This window comes from Mustelus asterias, chromosome 4 (assembly GCF_964213995.1).
Source record: "Mustelus asterias chromosome 4, sMusAst1.hap1.1, whole genome shotgun sequence".
NCBI lineage: Eukaryota > Metazoa > Chordata > Chondrichthyes > Carcharhiniformes > Triakidae > Mustelus > Mustelus asterias.
The window spans coordinates 8,249,290-8,271,407 of record NC_135804.1 but is presented as its reverse complement, the minus strand read 5'-3'; positions in this window follow the sequence as shown (position 1 = coordinate 8,271,407).

Genomic DNA, 22,118 nt, shown 5'->3' with positions numbered 1-22,118 from the left:
TGATCTTCTTTGAATAATGTATGTGGATGTTTATTGTCTATCCAAACATCTGGAAAAAAGGTGCACAAGCTTCTCGTTGAAGATCATGGGCAGAACATCATGCTGCTGCTGTTGTTATGTGCAGGGCTTGTGGGGTTTGGTGTGGGACACCTCTCTGTGAAAAATCACTTGCTCCTTTAAGAAACTATAAATGGCTACATCTACTGGGCAGCAGTGATTAAATATTCTGTAGATAATGATCCTATATTCTGGAACCATCTGGGGACAGGCAGACTTGAATAATGAAGCTTTAAAAGGCTGGGTGAGGAAAGATTTCATGACAATTTATTTCTGGAGATTAGAGGTGTGTGGTGGACCCCATGTCAGGAAAAGTAGCACATGGTCTGTTAAAATAGTAGGTTGATGACCTAAATGGTCTATTTCCATTTTCCATGCTCTGTACAATGACATTTATCATTTTCTATTCCATTTTTTAATGAAAATCACTCTTTAATATTCTTTAAAAGAAATACGTTTCACAATAAAGCATTACCTCATTTGGATCACATGGAAAAATTCTGTACCCTTTTGGGTTTCCGCACAAATTCACGACTCTATTCCTACATATGAGTGAAGACGATGGGTGAGAAATTAGAAATAACTGCCAACTACAAAGATCACCCAATTTTTCACTGTCTAACTTTTGTTCATATAGGATCCTTAATGAAGTCAAATATTCCATAGGATAATTATCAAAAAACATTTGGCACCAAGCCATTTTTTTTATTCATTCGAGGGACATGGGTGTTGCTGGCTGTCCAGCATTTATTGCCCATCCCTAGTTGCCCTTGAGAAAGTGGTGGTGAGCTGCCTTCTTGAAATGCTGATACAGCTCAGTGGCTCGCTAGACCATTTCAGAGGGCAGTTGAGAGTCAACCACATTGCTGTGGCTCTGGAGTCAGATGTAGACCAGACTGGGTAAGAACAACAGATTTCCTTCCCTAAAGGACATTAGTGAACAGGATGGGTTTTTCCGACAATCGACAATGGATTCATGGTCATCAGCAGATTCTTAATTCCAGATATTTTTCATTGAATTCAAATTCCACCAGCTACCATGGTGAGATTCGAACCCGGGTCCCCAGAACATTAGCTGAACTTTTGGATTAATAGTCTAGCGATAATACCACCAGGACATCGCTTCCCCATATCAGGGAATATTAAGACAAATGAACAAAACCTTGGTTAAAGTGGTTGACTTGAAGGAGGGTCTGAAAGGCGGAAAGAGGTGGAGAAGCAGGGAGGTAGAGAGGTGAAAAAGTTTCCAGAAGGAATTGCACAGGCGAAAGTCTTTGCATTTGCTGAAGGCACAGCTGCCAATGGGAAAGCTCTTAAAATCAGGGATGAGTACAATTGGAGAAGCTCAGATACCTGTTCTTTTGGACAGGAGGAGATTACTGTAATAGAGAGAGAGAGAGAGAGATAGAGACAAGGCCACAGTGGGATTGTAATATATTACTGGGAGCCAATTTGGATCAGAGCGTGCAGGGGTAATAAGGGAAACTGTACCCTTGAGGAAGCAACAGAGTTTTGGATGAGCATGACATTCTGATGAGTGCAAAATGGGAGGCTAGCCCAGAATGTGTTGGAATCATCTAGACCACAGTCAACTAAGGCGCCACAAATCCTGTAATAAAAACAGAAAGCGCTGGAAATGCTCAGCAGATCTGGCAGCATCATCGCAGGAAGAAACAGAGTTAATGTTTCAAATCGGATGTGACTCTTCCTCAGATACAACAAATCGTGGGTTTTTTTTCCTGTCCTCCCCCAGGATCTGAAGGATGGAACACTTTCCATTTCAAATAGCCAATGTCAGTATCGAGCATCTCCGACTCGGAAAAAGGCACAGCTTGATTCAGATTACACTGTTCCAACAAGCTGCTCAGTCCAAAATGCAGAGCCACATGCCGTATTCTCCCATGCACCGTCCAACCTCCGATTTCTTATTCCAATCAGGGCTGGCTGAACAACATTGCCAATTAGTGACACTTCCTTGCTGCAAGAGCGTCTCTCAGGAGAAATTCGAAACTTGGTTCAGCTTACCCAAACATTTTTGTAATGGGCACTGATAAAATTATTTTTGATTAACATAAGACCATAAGATCTAGGGGCAGAATTAGGCCATTCGGCCCATTCAGTATACTCAGCCATTCAATCATGGCTGAATGATTCTCATCCCCATTCTCCTGCCTTCTCCCCCTAACCCTTGATCACCTTATTGATCAAGAGCCTATCTATCTCTGTCTTAAAGACACACAATGACCTGACCTCCACAGCCTTCTGCGGCAATGAGTTTCATAGATTCACCACCCTGGGGCTGAAGAAATTCCTCCTCATCTCAGTTTTAAAGGAGTGTCTCTTCGCTCTGAGGTTGTGCCCTTGAGTTCTAGTCTCTCCCACGAGTGGAGACATCCTCTCCAAGTCCACTCTATCTCGGCCTCTCAGTATTCTGTAAGTTTCAATTAGATCCCCCTCACCCTTCTAAACACCATCGAGCATAGACCCAGACTCCTCAACCGCTCCTCATATGACAGCATTTAATGGTGACACCAAAAAGTGCAATGACACCAAACAGAAACATAAATTCAATGTCAAGTGCTTTTATAGGGTGCTATTACATAGAACATTCAGCATAAAACTAGTCTGTGCTAATGTTTATACTTCACAGGTCTCCTCCCATTCCATCGATTTAGTTTCAATCCTTCAGCACATCTTTCCAATTCCCTTGAACTCATCTGCTTTCCTTTTGAAAGCAGCCAACTTATTTTCCTCAACCACTTCCCTGGTGGGTTCTAAGATCTAACCACTGAGTTAATACATTTCTCTTACTTTTCTTACTGATTATTAGTAATTCATTAATATAATGAATCATGGGGGCAGCACAGTGGCACAGTGGCACTGCTGCCTCACAGTGCCAGAACCCAGGTTCGATTCTGGCCTTGGGTGACCGTGTGGGATTTGCACTTTCTTCCTGTATCTGTGTAGGTTTCCTTGGGTGCTCCAGTTTCCTCCCACACTCCAAAGATCTGTCGATTAGGTGGATTGGCCATGCTAAAAATTGCCTCTTTTGATCCAAAGATGTATAGATTAGAGGGATGAGCGATGGTAAATGCGTGGAGTAACGGGGACAGGGAGGTGGGTCTGGATAAGATGTTCTTTTGGAGTGATGGTGCAGACTTGATGGCATGAGTGGCCTCCAACTGCACTGTAAGGATTCATAGAACATAGAACAGTACAGCACAGAACAGGCCCTTCAGCCCACGATGTTGTGCCGAGCTTTATCTGAAACCAAGATCAAGCTATCCCACTCCCTATCATCCAGGTGTGCTCCATGTGCCTATCCAATAACCGCTTAAATGTTCCTAAAGTGTCTGACTCCACTATCACTGCAGGCAGTCCATTCCACACCCCAACCACTCTCTGCGTAAAGAACCTACCTCTGATATCCTTCCTGTATCTCCCACCATGAATCCTATAGTTATGCCCCCTTGTAATAGCTCCATCCACCCGAGGAAATAGTCTTTGAACGTTCACTCTATCTATCCCCTTCATCATTTTATACACCTCTATTAAGTCTCCCCTCAGCCTCCTCCGCTCCAGAGAGAACAGCCCTAGCTCCCTCAACCTTTCCTCATAAGACCTACCCTCCAAACCAGGCAGCATCCTGGTAAATCTCCTCTGCACTCTTTCCAGCGCTTCCACATCCTTCTTATAGTGAGGCGACCAGAACTGCACACAATATTCCAAATGTGGTCTCACCAAGGTCCTGTACAGTTGCAGCATAACCCCACGGCTCTTAAACTCCAACCCCCTGTTAATAAAAGCTAACACACTATAGGCCTTCTTCACAGCTCTATCCACTTGAGTGGCAACCTTTAGAGATCTGTGGATATGGACCCCAAGATCTCTCTGTTCCTCCACAGTCTTCAGAACCCTACCTTTGGCCCTGTAATCCACATTTAAATTAGTCCTACCAAAATGAATCACCTCACATTTATCAGGGTTAAACTCCATTTGCCATTTTTCAGCCCAGCTTTGCATCCTATCTATGTCTCTTTGCAGCCTACAACACCCCTCCACCTCATCCACTACTCCACCAATCTTGGTGTCATCAGCAAATTTACTGATCCACCCTTCAGCCCCCTCCTCTAAGTCATTAATAAAAATCACAAAGAGCAGAGGACCAAGCACCGATCCCTGTGGCACTCCGCTAGCAACCTGCCTTCAGTCCGAAAATTTTCCATCCACCACCACCCTCTGTCTTCGATCAGATAGCCAGTTACCTATCCAATCGGCCAACTTTCCCTCTATCCCACATCTCCTTACTTTCATCATAAGCCGACCATGGGGGACCTTATCAAACGCCTTACTAAAATCCATGTATATGACATCAACTGCCCTACCTTCATTAAAACACTTTGTTACCTCCTCAAAAAATTCAATCAAATTTGTGAGGCACGTCTTGCCCTTCACGAATCCGTGCTGACTATCCTGGATTAATCCGCATCTTTCTAAATGGTCATAAATCCCATCCCTAAGGACCTTTTCCATCAATTTATAATTACCAGGGTCATTTCTATTCCCTTTCTTAAACAGAGGAACAGCATTCACCACTCTCCAGTCCTCTGGCACCATCCCCGTGGACAGTGAGGACCCAAAGATCAAAGCCAAAGGCTCTGCAATCTCATCCCTTGCCTCCCAAAGAATCCGAGGATATATTTAATCAGGCCCAGGGGACTTATCGACCTTCAGTTTATTCAAAACTGCCAGGACATCCTCCCTCCGAACATCTATTTCCTCCAGCCTATTAGCCTGGAGAATAGCCTGGATTCGAGAATAAATATGCAATAATGGACACACTATATTTTTTTCTTTATTCTTTCATGGGATGTGGGCATTGCTGGCAAGGCCAACATTTGCCCGTTTCTAATTGCCCCCTGAACTGCGCATCTTGACTTCAGAGGACATTGAAGAGTCAACCGCATTGTTGTGGGTCTGGAGTCACCTGTCTGCCAGACTGGGTAAAGATGGCAGATTTCCTTCCCTGTTGACCAGCAATAGAGCAAGGAACACCAATTAAATTATAATGTTGTCATTGGTATCATCTATACTCAATTCCTGGAAGTTCTCCAGTGCACTGGTGGACAATGCATGCTGCCACGGGGCACTGGCACTTTATCAAATGCCTTTTGGAAGTCCATGTATATCCATCGATAGCATTACCATCATAAACCCTCTCTGTTGCCTCATCAAAGAACTCCAGCAACAGGTGAGAGAGATTAAATTGAGGTCCCATCTGCCCTATCAGTTGGTTGTAAATGATAGCACTATTTTGAGGAAAACCAGGGTAGTTATCCCTGGTGTCCAGACCAAATTTTGTTACTCAATTAACTTTCACAAAAACTCATTAGCACATTGTTTTTTGTGGAGTCTCACTGTGCACAAATCAGCTGCCTCATTTCCTGCATTACACATTGCGAAAGACCTCATTATCTTCCTAACACTGAGGAACCTAATGGTATGAAAACTCTTAAATGCCCCTGAAATGCCCCTAACAAGCCATTCAGTTCAAGGGCTATTTGGGATGGGCAATAAATATTGGTGCTGCCAGCCATGCCCGCATCTCATGAACGAGTAAAAAAATATATATAAATGCAAGTCTGTTTTTATTATTATTTCATTTTCCCTTCTGTGGTTCAGTTTCTCTCATATTCCACTGAAGGGCATGTGTCACAAAAGGTCAACGAATCATAATGGCCATGATGTGGAGATGCCGACGTTGGACTTGGGTGGACACAGTAAGAAGTCTCAAAACACCAGGTTAAATTCCAACAGGTTTATTGGGTAGCACGAGCTTTTGGAGCGCTGCTCCTTCATCAGGTGAGTAAAGGCGGTAAAGAAGGCCAATCAGCCCATGCCAGCTCTCTGTCGAGCAATGCAATTAGTCCCATTCCCTACTCTAGCCCCGTAACAAGTCTATTACCCTCTACCACCCTTATGGGCAGCGAGCTCCAAGTCATTACCACTCGCTGAGCAAAATGTTTTTCCTCACGCTCACCCCAAAGCTCTTGTCAAGAACCTTAAGTTTGTGCGCCCCTCATTGTTAGACCATCAGTTCATGGGAACAATTTTGCTTTGCCTACCTAGTCAAAACCTACTTTTATCTTCTACACTCCTTTCAAACCTCCCCTCAATCTCCTTTGCTCCAAAGTGACCAATTCCAACTTCTTCAACCTGAACTTGTAGTTCAAACTCTTCAGCCCTGGAACCATGGTGGTGAATCTCCTCTGAACATGTTGTGCAAATTTGTTTATGAAGCAAAAATGCTGAAGGGAGCAAATGGTGGCTGATTAACAGGAAGGTGCGGGGTGAGCACAAAATCAACTCAGGTGGAGTGTGCTAAAGGAGATCATGTGGAATGGGAGCACGGTCCAAGCACGTTTCCTGGGCACTGCGGCATTGTGGCCCACAACAAAGTTACACCATCCTGTCAGGGAAACAACTGCGAGTATGAGGTGGGGAAATGTCCATCGCTCTTTGCTGAAAATATCCACCTCACTCTCATTCTAATCTTTCCAAGGAACACTGTTCTGTTGAGAAAAAAATACTGATTTGTTTGGAGAGAGAGGACAACTTCACGCCCTGACTGAGTGCGCAAGAAATCCGACAGACTTCCAACACAGTTTTCACACCCTAATTCTGCAGGCAAATGAAATGGAGTTCTGGCAAAATTAAGGCAGTGCCCCTTTAAGTAAATCTTTAATATGGAGAGCGCTAAGGAAAGTAAAAGATCGGCCGTGACCATATTGAATCGCAAAGGATGATGGAGGGACCAAATGTTCCACTCCTCTTATTTTTCACACTATAAATAAAGCTTTAAAGTTTATTTTTTGTGTCACAATGAGGCTTAAATTAACGCTGCAATGAAGTTACTGTAAAAATCCCGTGGTTGCCACACTCCATTTGCCATTTGTTTGTGGAAATCAGATGCCCATGTGAGATTGGTCCTATTGTATCTGACAGGAGAGCCTTTATTATTCATTGTGGCTCTCTGTTTTGGAACATCAGTTTGGTAGATCTGAATATTGTGTTAATTACTTTCCAACTATTTCAGTGCGGGATCGAAGTGTCATTTTTAAACATCGCTGGGTTTGTCACTCCCGCGCTCCAAACCAATTGAGACATTTCTGGCTAAGTAGCAATCGATATGTGACCTTCCTGAGAGGGAAATTAGAATGTGTAAAGCCGGCTGAACTGCAAAAGGAAAGCTGTCGTTGAAGAGCAGGAAGCACTAGCTTCGATTGCTACACTCAGTTACCTGATTCCAGCCAGAAACGTATATTATACAATGTTCCGACACATCAAGGCTCCCCCAGTTTGTATCTCTGCATGAACTGTCCCAATTTATTCCCACTCTCCACGCCTTTTAAAGGCCTATTTTTCAAGTAACGACTGAATCCTGTTTCAAAAACCTCCTATAAAACGTCCACAGAAGAAAATGTTCAAACTCCACGCTTTCTCTTCTAATCTCACCTTAACACCACAAGACCATAAGACAGGAGCAGAATTAGGCCACTCTGCCCATCGAGTCTGCTCCTCCATTCAATCATGGCTGATATTTTTCTCATCCCCATTCTCCTGCCTTTTCCCCATAACCCCTGATCCTCTTATTAATCAAGAACCTATCTATCTCTGCCTTAAAGACACTCAATGACCTGGCCTCCGCAGCCTGCTGTGGCAAAGAGTTCCACAGGTTCACAACTCTCTGGCTGAAGAAATTCCTCCTCATCTCTGTTTTAAACGATCGTCCCTTCAGCCTGAGGTTGTGCCCTCTGGTTCTAATTTTTCCAACTGGTGGAAACATCCCCTCCATGTCCACTATATCCAGGCCTCGCAGTATCCTGTAAGGTAAGATCCTCCCTTATCCTTCTAAACTCTAACGAGTACAGACCCAGAGTCCTCAACCGTTCCTCATACGACAAGCTCTTCATTCCAGGGATCATTCTTGTGAATCTCCTCTGGACCTTTTCCAAGGCCAGCACACTCTCTCTTAGATATGGGGCCCAGAACTGCTCACAATACTCCAAATGGGGTCTGACCAGAGCCTGATACAGCCTCAGAAGTACATCCCTGCTCTTGTACTCTAGCCCTCTCGACTAACATTGTTCCCTCAGTTCCTAAATTGAAATCAACTTTGTGTCAATTGGTAACACTCTTCACCTCTGAGACAGAACGTTACGGAGAGATATGAGTACATTGCCAAGGCTGACACCCTCAGTGAAATACTGAGGGAGTGCTGCGCTGTTGAAAGTGCCATCTTTGAATTGAGATGTTGAACCTGCCCTCTCATGTGGATATAGCAGATCTCATGGCACTTTGTGAAATGGGTTGAACAGTTTCCCTGGCAGTGTGACCTTAACTTAGCCATCAACTTTCACCAGAATATTATCAGCTTGCAGTTTGTGAGACCTGCTGTGCACAATATGGCTACCGCATTTCCTTATGTTACATCACTTCAAAAAACATTTACCTGGCTGTAAAGTTCTTTAAGGGCATGGGATATGTTTTTAAAATACAACTTGGTTCCTTATTTCAATAATCATGGGCCAGAATTCTCCCATCCCGCCCACCACTGAAATTCTGGCGGGCGGGGAGGTGGATCATGTAAAGGTCCATTGAAGTCGGGCGGGACTCTCTGGTTTTCAGGTCAGTGCGGCCTCCCGCCCATGGTCTCTGGACTGAATCCAATGGAATACCACTCACCCCGTTCAATCAGGGGATATTGTGGTCTAGTGGTAGTGTCACTGAGCTAGTAATTTAGAGACTCAGGCTAATGTTATGGGGGACATGAGTTCAAATCCCACCCGAGCAGCTGGTGGAATTCATTGAATAAATTTGGAATATAAAGCTAGAGATCAGGAGGCTATCATCAATTGTTGTAAAAATCCATCTGTTTCACTAATGTCCTTTAGGGAAAGAAATCTACCATCCTCCAGCTTCAACAAAGGATCATCTGGACTCGAAATGTCAGCTCTTTTCTCTCCTTACAGATGCTGCCAGACCTGCTGAGATTTTCCAGCGCCTTCTGTTTTGGTTTCAGATTCCAGCATCCGCAGTAATTTGCTTTAATCTACATGTGACTCCAGATCCATAGCAATATAGTTGACTGTTCAATGAGGTTTGACTCTTTGTCTGCCCTCTGAAATGTCCCAGCAAGCCACTCCATTCAAGGGAAATTAGGAATAGGCAACAAATTCTGGTCTTGTCAGTGATGCACGAACCCCAATGAAAGAATGGAAAAAAAGCCTGAGATTCTTCCTTTTAATCCTAACCTTTGCATTCTGCCCTCTAGCTGCCTTGTGGCTCCGTTTCTCCCAGTTGCAAAAGCTTGGCCCCCTGTTCAGTAGAAGAGGCAGCTGAGGTTCCCTTTTGATATTCTGGGTTTGGCATTTGAACCCATGACCTAAAATGGAGGAAAGCACACTGCCACTGAGCCTAGACTGGTGCCGTTAATTATTCAATTTTAAACCCCTGAGCTTTACAAATTCAGTGCTGCTGCTTTTACGCTTCACTCCACCTCAATAATGCACTAAGTTAGAGATGAAACTGGTGGAGTTTCTGAAATATATCTTAATAAACAAAACAATAAATATTCAGCGTGAAGAGGGGAGAAAACCCTTCTGTGAACTCTGGCTGTGGTCCTTCAGAGAAAGCGTCTCTTTGTAAACTTACTCCTCTTTCTTGTTTCGACTTTGATTTTGCTTTTTTGGTTGAATATTGAGGACTTTTTTTCTCGGAACTTGAAAGCCTGTGCAGTCAAGATAAAGCTTTTGATAGGGAGCATGTCGGTTGGACAAAAGGATAATTTTGCTTGAAGGATCTCAAGGAAAGGCGGCACTCTCTGTTTCATTCTATTCTGTCTCTTCCTCCTAGCTCCTCAGTCGCGGGCAGGGAGTGGAAAGTGGGATGATAAGGTTAGGATCCGAGGCACTTCCATTATTCAGCCGTTTTTTCTGAAAAAGAATCCAAATGAAAACATGCGGTACAAATGCATTAATGCATCTGCTTTTCAGGAGATAACCATTTAGCAGCTCATGCCCCAGTGATCCTCGTCCTCACCTTCACAGTAAGCTGACAGGCAAGGAGAAAGCATTTTATTCAAAGAGGATCCAGCTTTTTGTTCTCTGATAGCACCTGCTTCTTTTGTGTTCCCTCACTCCACAATGTCTTGCTGAAGAGAAAAACGATACCTTGGAGATTCTCTCACATCACCAACCCTCTTAATTCTTTATGTAATTCACACCATGATTGCCCAAATCAGTCAAATGTGTGTATACAGGAGTGTTATACTCAGTAATGCACTGTTTTATATACAGTGACAACTTACATTTATAGCACCTTTAACATAATAAAATGCTTCACAGGAGCATTTATGAAGCAAAATTTGATGCAGGGCCACATAAGGGGTTATTAAAAGGATCATGGAATCCGTACAGTGCAGAAGGAGGCCATTCGGTCCATCAAGTCTGCACCTTCTCTCTGACAGATCACCTTACCCAGTCCCATCCCCTGCCCTATCCTCCTAATCCCGTGCATTTACCCCAGTAATTCCCCCTAACCTACACATCTTTGGACACTAAGGGGCAATTTAACATGGTCAATCCACATAACCTGCACATCTTTGGACTGTGGAAGGAAACCCCACGCATGAACCGGGTAGACTCCACACAGTCACCCAAGGTGGGAATCAAACCCAGGTCCCTCAAGCTATGAGGCAGCAGTGCTAACCACTGTGCCACCCATTCAGGGATCAGTTCTTCACAATTGTTCACCATTTAGATTAATGACCTGGAGGAAGGAACAGAATGTAGGGTTTCCAAATTTGCCGATGATACGAGGATAGGTGGAGGGACAGAATGTGATGAGGTTATGGTGGGGGGCAGGTTGTGGTGAGGTTGTGATGATTCTGCAGCGGGGTATAGATTGGGTGACTGGACGAAAACCTGGCAAATGGAGTTTAATGTGGGGAAGTGTGAGCTCGTGCACTTTAGTAGGAGTAATCAAAAGGCAGATTATTATCTAAATGGAGAGAGACTGCAGGTGAGTGAAGTGCAGAGGGATCCAGGTGTTCGAGTGCATGAATCACAAAAAGCTAGCAGGAAGGCCCAACAAGTAGTTAAGAAGGAAAACTGCATTTTGGCCTTTATTGCAAAGGGTTTGGAGTTTAAAAAAAGGGAGGTTTTGTTGTAATTTTCAGGGTGTTAGTGAGGCCTCACCTAGAATACTGAGTACGGTTTTGGTCCCCTTACCTAAAAAAGGATACAGTAACATTGGAGGCAGTCCAAAGGTGATTCATTAGGCTAATTTCTGGGAGGAGAGGGTTGTCCTATCAAGAGAGACTAAATAGTCTGGGTCTGTATTCCTTGAAGTTTAGAAGAGTGAGAGGTGACCTTATTCAAACAGAAAAGATCCTGAGGGAGCTTGACATGGTAGATGGTGAGATGTTCACTAGTGGAAGAGTCTCGAACAAGGGGACATAGCTAAAGGTAGAGGGCTGGTCATTTAAAATTTCTTCTCTCAGAGGGTGGTGAATCTCTGGGTTTCTCCCCCCCAAAGGATGATGGAGGCTGGATCATTAGAAGTATTCCAAGTGGAGGTGGATAAATATTTGATGGATTAAGGAACAGAGGGCTATGGGGAAATGGCACAGAAAAGGAGTTGAGGCTGGCATAGATCAGCCATTATCATATTGAATGGTGGGCCAGCCTTGAAGGGCCTTCTTCTTCAATTTCTTGTGCCCTTGTGTTGTGTATTAGAACAGGTGAGTGAAACCTTGGTTAAAGAGGTAGGGTTGAAGGGGAAAAGAGGCAACGGAGGTTTAAGGAGGAAATGACTGCACCAAGGGTGGGGTGATTAAAATCGGAGATGTCAAAACCAGAATTAGGGAAGCGCTGAAAACTCCAAGGGTTGTCAAGCTTATAGCGGTGAGGAGGGCCAAGGGAAATGATTTGAAAATGAGGATGAGAATTCAAAAATCGAGAGTTTGCTTCTCTGGAAGGCAATGACCAGTAAGATAGCAAAGGATGATGGGTGAACGGAACTTGGTGTTTTGTATCAGCCCAAGATAATGGAGGGTAGACTTTGGGAGGCTTGCTTGAAAGGCATAGGAATTGCCAAGTTTAGAAGTAGCAAAAGCATGGATCAGGGTTTTAGCAGCTGAGGCAGAGACATAGTTGAGTAATGTTATGAAATAGCAGTTTTCAATTAGGCCCATTAGCTAGTGCGTGCCAATCGCAATACATGTTTACCCCATGCCTGGACAAGTTAAGGTAGACCGTGCTCAGCAGGAGGCCCAAGTGGGTGTGCAGCTAGCATGATGCTAGCCTACTAGCCTGTCTCTCCTAAAAGCGAGTGTGCACTTGTGTGACAGTAACTGGTGGAACAGTACCAGAAAGCCATTGAGGGAAAGCAGGACTCTGCCAGTGGAGCAAGAGGCAAAGAGATAGAAGGTGCTAAAATGACACTTTTTTCCACGTTTGATCTGATTGTTTTGCTGATTTTCACTTATTGACACCAAAAAGTACAATTTTTATTCATGAAGTTTAGGACATGAGTCAAAATGGGCAAAATAATTACAGGAATTGGTATAATTCTGGAAATAAGCCATTGAATTAACCCCAACAGGAAATGCCACCCCCTGAAGTAGAGCAGAATTGGTTAAGTGCTAAAAACAGAGATTTCAGAAAGTGATTCCACAGACAAATCTCAGGCAGAAAAAAATGTATTGTAATACATCGTAATATATAGGAACATATAGGAATTTTGCATTGCAGCACACATTTCTACTCTGTAATGATAATCCTCAGATTTATGTCAACAAGTGCAATGAAATGTCAAACCCAGATTTGTTTTAATTTCCACACTTTTTAAAATTTAAAGCCCAGCAGAGTTAAATCTCTTGACAGCTTTGATAGTTCCAATGAGAATTGACAGCTCCAATGAGGTTATGTACTTTTACACGCAGTCATGTCTACTTTTAGAAATATCCTTACCTACCCAAAATGGTGTTTTTGCTCTGCTAAAGATGCCCCGAGACCATATCAAAAGGATTCACCATACATCACCAAAGGGGTACCTTAGCTAATCAAACAAGTTCACCAAAGTCCAGATCAGCTCTTACATGTTCTGATCAGCATACTCCCGGGTTTCATACTCCTGGTTGACCAAAATCCAACTTCAGTGGTGGGAGCTGATGGTTTGCATGGCCAGCTGCCTGCGTAAAACGGTTATTTGTGAACCCCATCTCGAATCCACTCCCACACCAACAAAAATGGGCAAGACTTAAGTGCTGCAAGCCTCCGTCCCCATTCGCAGCTGGAATTTCCTGGTGCCGCTGAAAGTGAATGGAGTTTTGGCTGGAAAACCAGATTCCCTGTTCTCACTTGTAGCGGGGCAGGTACGGACGAGATCGGAGAATCCCGTCCAAGATTTTCAGCCATCTCCAATATTTCTGCCATAGTGGAGAGCCTCTCTGTCATGGTGAAAATCTGGGGGACAACTTGATGGGCTGAAGAGCCCAGCTCTCCATATTCCTTGGTGACTGAAGACATAATGAAGCCCATCTCCCTCTCTCCTATACACAAATTGTAATCACATCCTTTCCTTCACTACACACACATGCACAAGTTAAACACACACTCTCCTCTTCCCAATTCCCTCTTCCTAATAACCTTTTCCTTTACTCACTCACTTATCAGCACCTCTTCCCAACACACACGCACACACACACACACACATGCACACACACACTCACCAGCTACAAGGAGCCTGTACAATAGATAAGCAGGAGCAGAAACACGGCAAGTGTTGAAGTCTCCACTCACATTCCTGGCTTATCTGCCTGACCCCCTGGTTCCTCAGTCGGTGACTGAGTTACATTTGCCAGCCTCTGTCTGCTCAAAGCCAGCACAGAGGCTTCCCTGGTCTACTTGAACTCACCGGTCAATGTGGTTTCTGAAGTTAAAGGGAGCTTTGGGCTCTTGTGTGGAAATTAAGTTGTAATTCCAGCTATGGCCAAATATTTAATTCATTTTGCTCTGCAAGATTAAGGATGCTCACTTCAAATAAAGCACCATGGGGTTGCTTGGACTTGTGAAACTGTAGTTAAAAGCAATTAAAAATTGCAAATGCTGGTGTGGAAATTAAGTTACAACAATAATGGCAGGTAACTCTGTCAGCAAAAATGGAAACAAGGCCTCATTGATGCCAACGGTTGCACATTCAGGAAAGAGATTAATCTAACCTTGTGTCAGTTTCATAAACACTGCATTCCAGGCCTTGGCCACAGGATGAAACAAAGATAAGTTACCATGACAAACACCAAAAAACAAGCTATGCTGTCATATTACGCGAATGAAGGAGATGGTTTTCTATTGGATAAGAAAGGGCAAAAGACTATGCTATGATTGGTGGACTGTGTATGCAAATGAAGGATTAGGAAGTTGCGCATTTCTCATTTGCTGTAATTAACTATAACTGCTAAATATCAGTATGAATTGACAGAACACCATAGTAGAATTCACTGAGTATGTTCTCCTTGCTAGCATGTAATAAAAACTTAGGAGATTGAATACTCGCTGTGCATTGTCCGGTTAATCCTCAACAGTTGCTTGCCAGCCTCAATCCAATGGGTCCAGAATTGTCCTACCCAGGCTCCAGACAGGGCAGTCTCCTCCCCATTGCTGCTCAGAGGACGGGGGGGGGGCGGGGGGGGGGGGTGCTCATGACCTTAAATGCAACCCCTACGGATATAGGGGGGGAGTCAGGATCTACAGTTTGTGAGCCCTCGCTACCACATGGAGCTTGATCACATTGAGCTGAATATTATAGGTTTAATTAAATTGAATGTTAGGTAAATAACAGACAGAAGTGACCAGAGGGCAACAGGGATATGTTGACCAGGTGAGATGAAGTACGTGGGATAGGAGGAGGCTTGCGTGGAGCATTAACCCATGGGAGACGCTGATTGTGATTTGATGCAATGCAGTTTAGGTTGTGTCCAGGATTAACTTAAATCTTGGGCAATATTGCAAGAGTTTTCATTTTTTTTTCGATCATGGTCCTACAATGGGGTTTTGCAACACACTCCCTGATATCTGCTGTAAAGCAATTTGAAGGATTACACCTGCCTGGTGCCTGAACAATGACGTGCTGAGCTGAAGTGTGTTCAACTTCCATCTCACTCATTCTAAACATCAGGTTCAGTCACGTGCCACTGTCATTGAGGGGTAAGGAATAAATGAACAATGAAGCGGCACGGTGGACAGTGGTTAGCACTGCTTCCTCACAGCGCCAGGTCCCCGGGTTCAATTCCAGCCTCGGGTGATTGTCTGTGTGGAATTTGCATGTTTTAAGATCCCTACAGCGCAGAAGGCCCATTCGGCCCATCGAGTCTGCACCGACAACAATCCCACCCGTAACCCCACATATTTACCCCGCTAATCCCTCTAATTTACGCATCCTGGGACGTGAAGGGGCAATTAAGCAAGGTCAATCAACCTAACCCGCACATCTTTGGACTGTGGGATGAAACCGGAGCACCCAGAGGAAACCTACACAGACATGGGGAGAACATGTAGACTCCGCACAGACAGTGACCAGAGCCGGGAATCGAACCCAGTCAATGCCCATCCCTACATGGAGGACAGCTGACAGTCAACCACATTGCTGTGGCTCTGGAGTCACATGTAGACCAGACCAGGTAAGGACGACAAATTTACTTCCTAAAGTGAATCAGATGGGTTTTTCTGACAATTGGCAACGGTTTCATGGTCATCAGTAGATCCTTAATTCATGATATTTTGAATTGAATTCAAATTCCACCAACTGCCATTGCGGGATTCGATCCTGGGTCCCCAGAACATTAACTGAGTTTCTGGATTAATGGTCTAGCAATAAAACCACTTGGCCATTTCTTCCCACTGTGCAACAATGTGAAGATGTGGAGGTGCTGGTGTTGGACTGGGATAAACACAGTAAGAAGTCTAACAACACCAGGTTAAAGTCCAACAGGTTTATTTGGCAGCAAAAGCCACTAGCTTTCGGAACAGGCTGTTCCTTCATCAGGTGGGTGGGAGTTGATCAGAACTCCCACCCACCTGACGAAGGAACAACCTGTTCCGAAAGCTAGTGGCTTTTGCTGCCAAATGAACCTGTTGGACTTTAACCTGGTGTTGTTAGACTTCTTACAACAATGTGAAGCCATGTGAGAATGGTGTAAGCTCAGAGGAGCAAATAGATAGGAGAGGACTATCTGAAAGATGTGTCCTACTGGAGTCAGAGTTATTCCCCTCAGTAACAGTTCTTTAAATTCCTCAGCTAATTTATGCTGTGAATGTACCTTTGATTCTGCTTCATTGTTCCTAGTCTTGCTGCTGTCCTCACATTGTGAAACCTGCGACTCGCTGTATGATGGAGTGTGTTGGACCCATTATTTTGATCGAATAGAGGAGGGGACAGCGCTGATACAAGTTTTAAAATGGTTTCCTTTTATTGAACAGAATTTATAATTAGCATGACAGAAACAGAGAAAAAGTGAGCTTGGAGGTTGGTTTTTACTGCCTCGAGTACTGAACTTGAACGCACTGAACGGGTCTCGAAAACAAACTGAAAAAACACACACTTAAATCCAAACTATATTTCATCTGTTATCTTGTTATTGGCAGCATCTTTCGCAGGCTGTCTCAGTCTAGAAAAACAATTTTTGCAGCTGCTGTTATGCTGTTGTTTGCCTGCATTGTGTAACCTTCAGGAATGCAGTCAATTTTTAGCTAACCTTTAGCCTTCTGATTCTACATGCAGTCAAATTCGCAGTCAATTGTTAAGCCCAGCAGAGTTAGTTGCATAGTCGGAAATAGCTTAAAATGAAGTCTTTGCATAGACTGAAGCAAACAGAGCTAAGCATACACAGGATCTCTCAGAGTGGAAGGAACAGTGGCACAATGGTTAGCACTGCTGCCTCACAGTGCCAGGGACCCGGATTCGATTCCCAGCTTGGGTCACTGTCTGTGTGGAGTTTGTACGTTCTCCCTGTGTCTGCGTGGGTTTCCTTCGGGAGCTCTGGTTTCCTCCCACATTCTGAAAGACATGCTGGTTAGGAGCATTGACCCGAACAGGCACCGGAATGTGTCTACTAGGGGAATTTCACAGTAACTTCATTGCAGTGTTAATGTGAGCCTTACTTGTGACTAATAAATAAGCTTTAAACTTTACCTCTTCCCCACCTCAATACTCTTGTATTTGTTTACAATGTGCATATAAATCACTGGTGTCTGTCTCTTCACCCAGATATTAAAACAAAATCAATCAGACTTGGGAACAATCACAGATTTTGTGATGAGGATACCAGACCAGATTCTTGGCTCATGCAGTTTGGATGGGTAGCGAATGTTTGCATTGTCTATGATGCTACAACAGCAAGATGAGGAATTTATGATTTGCTTGTGATTTTTCCCAATCAGAGAAAAATTGTTGCAGACTACGTCACCTCCAATCCCAGGACATCGCTGCCGGGAGATCCTCATGGAAGTGTCATTGGTTTGTTCCTTTAATTTGCCAATAGTGTCATCAGAAGATAATGCTCTTGGGACACAGTCGTTGTAACTCTGACTCTCCACACATTCAGGAGTTCTGCAGGCAGTCCATGCTGCTCAATGTTTTCAGAACCCACCAGGACTTCAATCTACTGTTTGCCTTGCAAAGCTTGAAGGAACACATTTGTAGGCTCATTAAGCTGAGTACACAACAGGAACCTGACACCATGATCCCTGCACCATGTCAGTGTTGCTCCTAAGTCCCACCATGTCTTAGCACTAAATCTGTGTTCATTCTTTTAAAAAATGACAGACTGTACACAGTTAACAACAGATTAAAAAGGTTTATAGCTCTCTCGATTTAAATTTGTTGCCTCTGTAAGCAGCTGGGATCTTTGGAATTTCAGCCAGGTCCTTTGTTGCCCCCCCTCTGCCAACTCGGTGCCTCATTCTCATGTTAAACAGACCGCAGTATGGGAAGCACACCACGTCCTGACATCTCAGTGCCCACTTAACGATCAGAAGATTCCACTGCTGTGTCAAAAAATCAGCCCTTGATCGGTGCCCAAGTGTTCAATTATATTGAAGGGCTGGAGCTAGCTCAGCAGCACTGGGATGACGGGCTGCAAATGTATGCACCGAGACATTGTTCATCATGCTGGAAAACTGGTTACCATTAGGCTAATGATACATGGTGGTTTTCCAGGTTCTCCTTGGTGCTTGAAAGCATCAAATGTCAGATTTGCTTTTGCTTTGAACTCAAGCAACAGGGGATAGATCAATCCCCACAGCCACCAGCAACTCTTCGTGTTGCTATCTGAAACAAAGCCTACTGTTGCTTCAATTCTTTTTGATCGGTAGGTATTTCTGATGAGTGATGAGAGAATTCCACCCCAGTCCCAACTCATCCCGGGCTCTGTACCTACCCATAAACTGCCAAATCTCAAACATCTTCCAATTCTGATGCATGAACTGTTATCTCTGTTTCCCTATCCACAGAGGTTGGCTGAGAATCCGCACTCACATTCCACACTGCCATGCCTTATATAGACTTATATAGAGCATGGGCGGGATTTTATGGCCTCGCTCAGGCAAGACCGTAAATTCCTGCCTGAGGTCAACAGAGATGTCCGTTGTCGGACCCTTGCCCGTGTCGATTCTGTCGCGGGCGAGGTGGTAGAGCTCCGGCCCATGTGTTTTCCTCGCTGTTGTGAGGTCCACCCAATGTAGTCGTTAAGGTAAGTGAGGTGGGACAATAGTGAGTGAACTGCGTTAATTACATTGAGGTGCATACAAATATATGCAAATTGACATCTCGCCCATTTTGGGTGCTCCACATTTTTTAGGGGATCTTTTTTGGTGCCATGGGAATGGGCGAGAAAATGGGCGCGATTCCTGTTTCCGGACTCGCTCCCGATTTTACCACCTCACCTCACCAAAAAACAGGCGGGATGAGGTCGTAAGATTGCCCCCCTGAGTGTTTGCGCACGTTACTGGCAAGGAGCCTTGGTAAATTACAGAAGTGGGAGGGCTGGGGGGAGAGGGGCAGGGTGTGGGGTGGGGACGCGCAGTGAGAGGAGGGGCCAGGAGGGTATCATGCTTTTTTAAAGAGAAAGCACTCAAACTTGGAAAGTTTAAAGTTAAAGTTTATATATTAGTGTCACAAGTAGGCTTACATAACACTGCAATGAAGTTTCTGTGAAAATCCCCCAGTCACCACACTCTGGTGCCTATTCGGGTACACTGAGGGAAACTTTAGTGTGGCCAATGCACCTAACCAGCACATCTTGTGGGAGGAAACCGGAGCACCCGGAGGAAACCCACGCAGACACGGGGAGAATGTGCAAACTCCACACAGACAGTCACCCAAGCCGGGAATCGAACCTGAGTCCCCGGCGCTGTGAGGCAGCAGTGCTACGAAGGGTTACCCGTAAAGCTTGCCTGAACTGGTCCCGTATACCTTAAAATGGAACTCCATTATCGCCGGTGCCAACGACACCAATTTATACTGGGATTTGAACCTTTTAAACTGATTCTTCCTTCTACAATCGTATGTGGTGTGATATTCAAAAGTTTATTTTGTTTATTAGTGTCACAAGTAGCCTTACATTAACGCTGCAATGAAGTTACTGTGAAAATCCCCCAGTCCCCACACTCCATCGCCTGTTCGGATACACTGAGGGAGAATTTAGCACGGCCAATGCACCCTAACCGGCACGTCTCTCAGACTGTGAGAGGAAACCGGAGCACTCGGAGGAAACCCACACAGAGATAACGTGCAGGGTCCGCACAGATAGTCACCCGAGGCTGGAATTGAACCCGGGTCCCTGGCGCTGTGAGGCAGCAGTGCTAACCATTGTGCCACCGTGCCACCCACATTGTTGGTGCCAATGAAACAAAAGCACACCAAGGGGCAGGTAATGGTTAATTCTTTTTTCAGCGCCACCAGTTATATGGACATTTAAAAGAAGAAAAAAAGGCTCAGGATGAGAGAAATCGTAAACATCCCCAATTCAGTTTTAAATCTATTGCTGGCTTATTCCCTGCATGTAATATTTCCATTTCTTACCAGAATTTGAGCACTGAAGTGCAAAATAGCTGCCTGATCCCCTACAGCTCAAATAACATCATCACACAGACTAACAATCCTCATCCTTTTCATTTTATTTTAAGAGTACGAAAAGAGGCAGAGGAATCTGAAATTCAATCAGTTTACAAGAAAGAGATCGAGACCTAAAGTGTTTGTGACTCGTGTGTTCTTTTTCAGGCATTATGCAGTCATTTTGAGTCAATTCACCAGCTGCCCATCTGTGATGGTTGACTGAGCGCCCATTTTGGAGCTGCTTCCTCCATCTTCCTCTTTACCTGCACCTCACTGGGGCCGCTTGAGAGTTGGACTGTGCCAGTTTTCACACAGGAAAGTGAGAGCCCAGTTAAAATGGGATTAGCTTTATTGGGCTTTGACAAAGCGTCATCTGGCTTCCAAATGTCAGTTCTTTTCTCTCCTTACAGATGCTGCCAGACCTGCTGAGATTTTCCAGCATTTTCTCTTTTAGCTTTATTGAGTTCAGCCTCACTCAACTCAAGGAAAGATGGAAGAGAAAAACTTGCGCGTTACTGAAACATCTTCCATAGCCCCGGGACATCCCAAAGTACTTCACAGCCACTGAAGTATTTTCGATGTGTGATCGCTGTTATAATTCTAGGGAAAGTGGCAGACAAACTACGCACAGAAAGGGCCCATAAACAGCACCGAGATAAATAGTCACATAATCTTTGACAATAACAGAAAATGCTGGAAAATCTCAGCAGGTCTGACAGCATCGATGGAGAGAAAATAGAGTCAACATTTTGAGTCTGGCTGACCCTTCGTCAGAGCTGAGATTGTTTCAAATTCCAGCATCCGCAAAATTTTGCCTTTATCTTTGTATTAACAATGTTGATAGAAGGATAAATGTGGCCAAGACACGAGGAGAAATCTTTATTTATTTTATTTATTAGTCACAAGTAGGCTTACATTAATACTGCAATGAAGTTACTGTGAAAATCCCCTAGTCGCCACACTCCGGCGCCTGTTTGGGTACACTGAGGAAGAATTTAGCACAGCAAATTTGGAGGATGGGAGGAAACCGGAGCACCGGGAGGAAACCCACGCAGAGGGAGAGAATGTGCAAACTCCACACAGACAGTGACCCAAGCCGGGAATTGAACCCTGTCTCTGGTGCTGTGAGGCAGCAATGCTAACCACTATGCCGCCGTGCCACCCCAGTGAAATCCCTACCATCCTTCCAAACAGTCCATGGGACTTTTTGTAACCATCTGAGAGTACTTCAGTTTCGTGGCTCATCAGAACCTCTGACAGTGCAGCACTCTGTTGTTACTGCACTGGGGCGCCAGCCTGGATTGAGTGGGCCTTGAACCCATAACCTTCTGACTTAGAGAGAAGAGTACTAGTTGTTAATGTTCATGAGTTGTTGAGGCAAACAGGGGGCAATAAAGAGCCGAGCCTGCTTCTCTTGGCAGTAGCACTGCACATATTTGAACACAAATTAACAAGCTGGATGGGTGCCAGTTCACCGTGTCTCTGTGGGTGCCATTTGCTGTCTCTTGTTCTCTGTCTTACTTCTGGTGATATGCAATTTTTTTTTGTTAATGTAGACAGTTGTTTCTTTGCCACATATTCATTTTCTCTTTATTTCCCTCTGGCTCTCCATTTCTCAGTCCCCAGCCTCAGTCTCTGTGGCTTGTAGCTGTTGTTTCAACTTACCATTACAGATGGAAGCAGATCACTATTATTGATCTCACGGCAGCAGCTGCTCCAACTCTATTTGAATACACACTGCATAATTAAAGTGATTCACAGACTACATTTCATTTCAATTATGGAAAGTGACTTTTTCTTGACAATGTTTTTAAACTACTTCTTCTCTTGATGGATCAGAAAACTTCAATGATGACAACAGGATGAAGGCCATTCATCATTTTTGC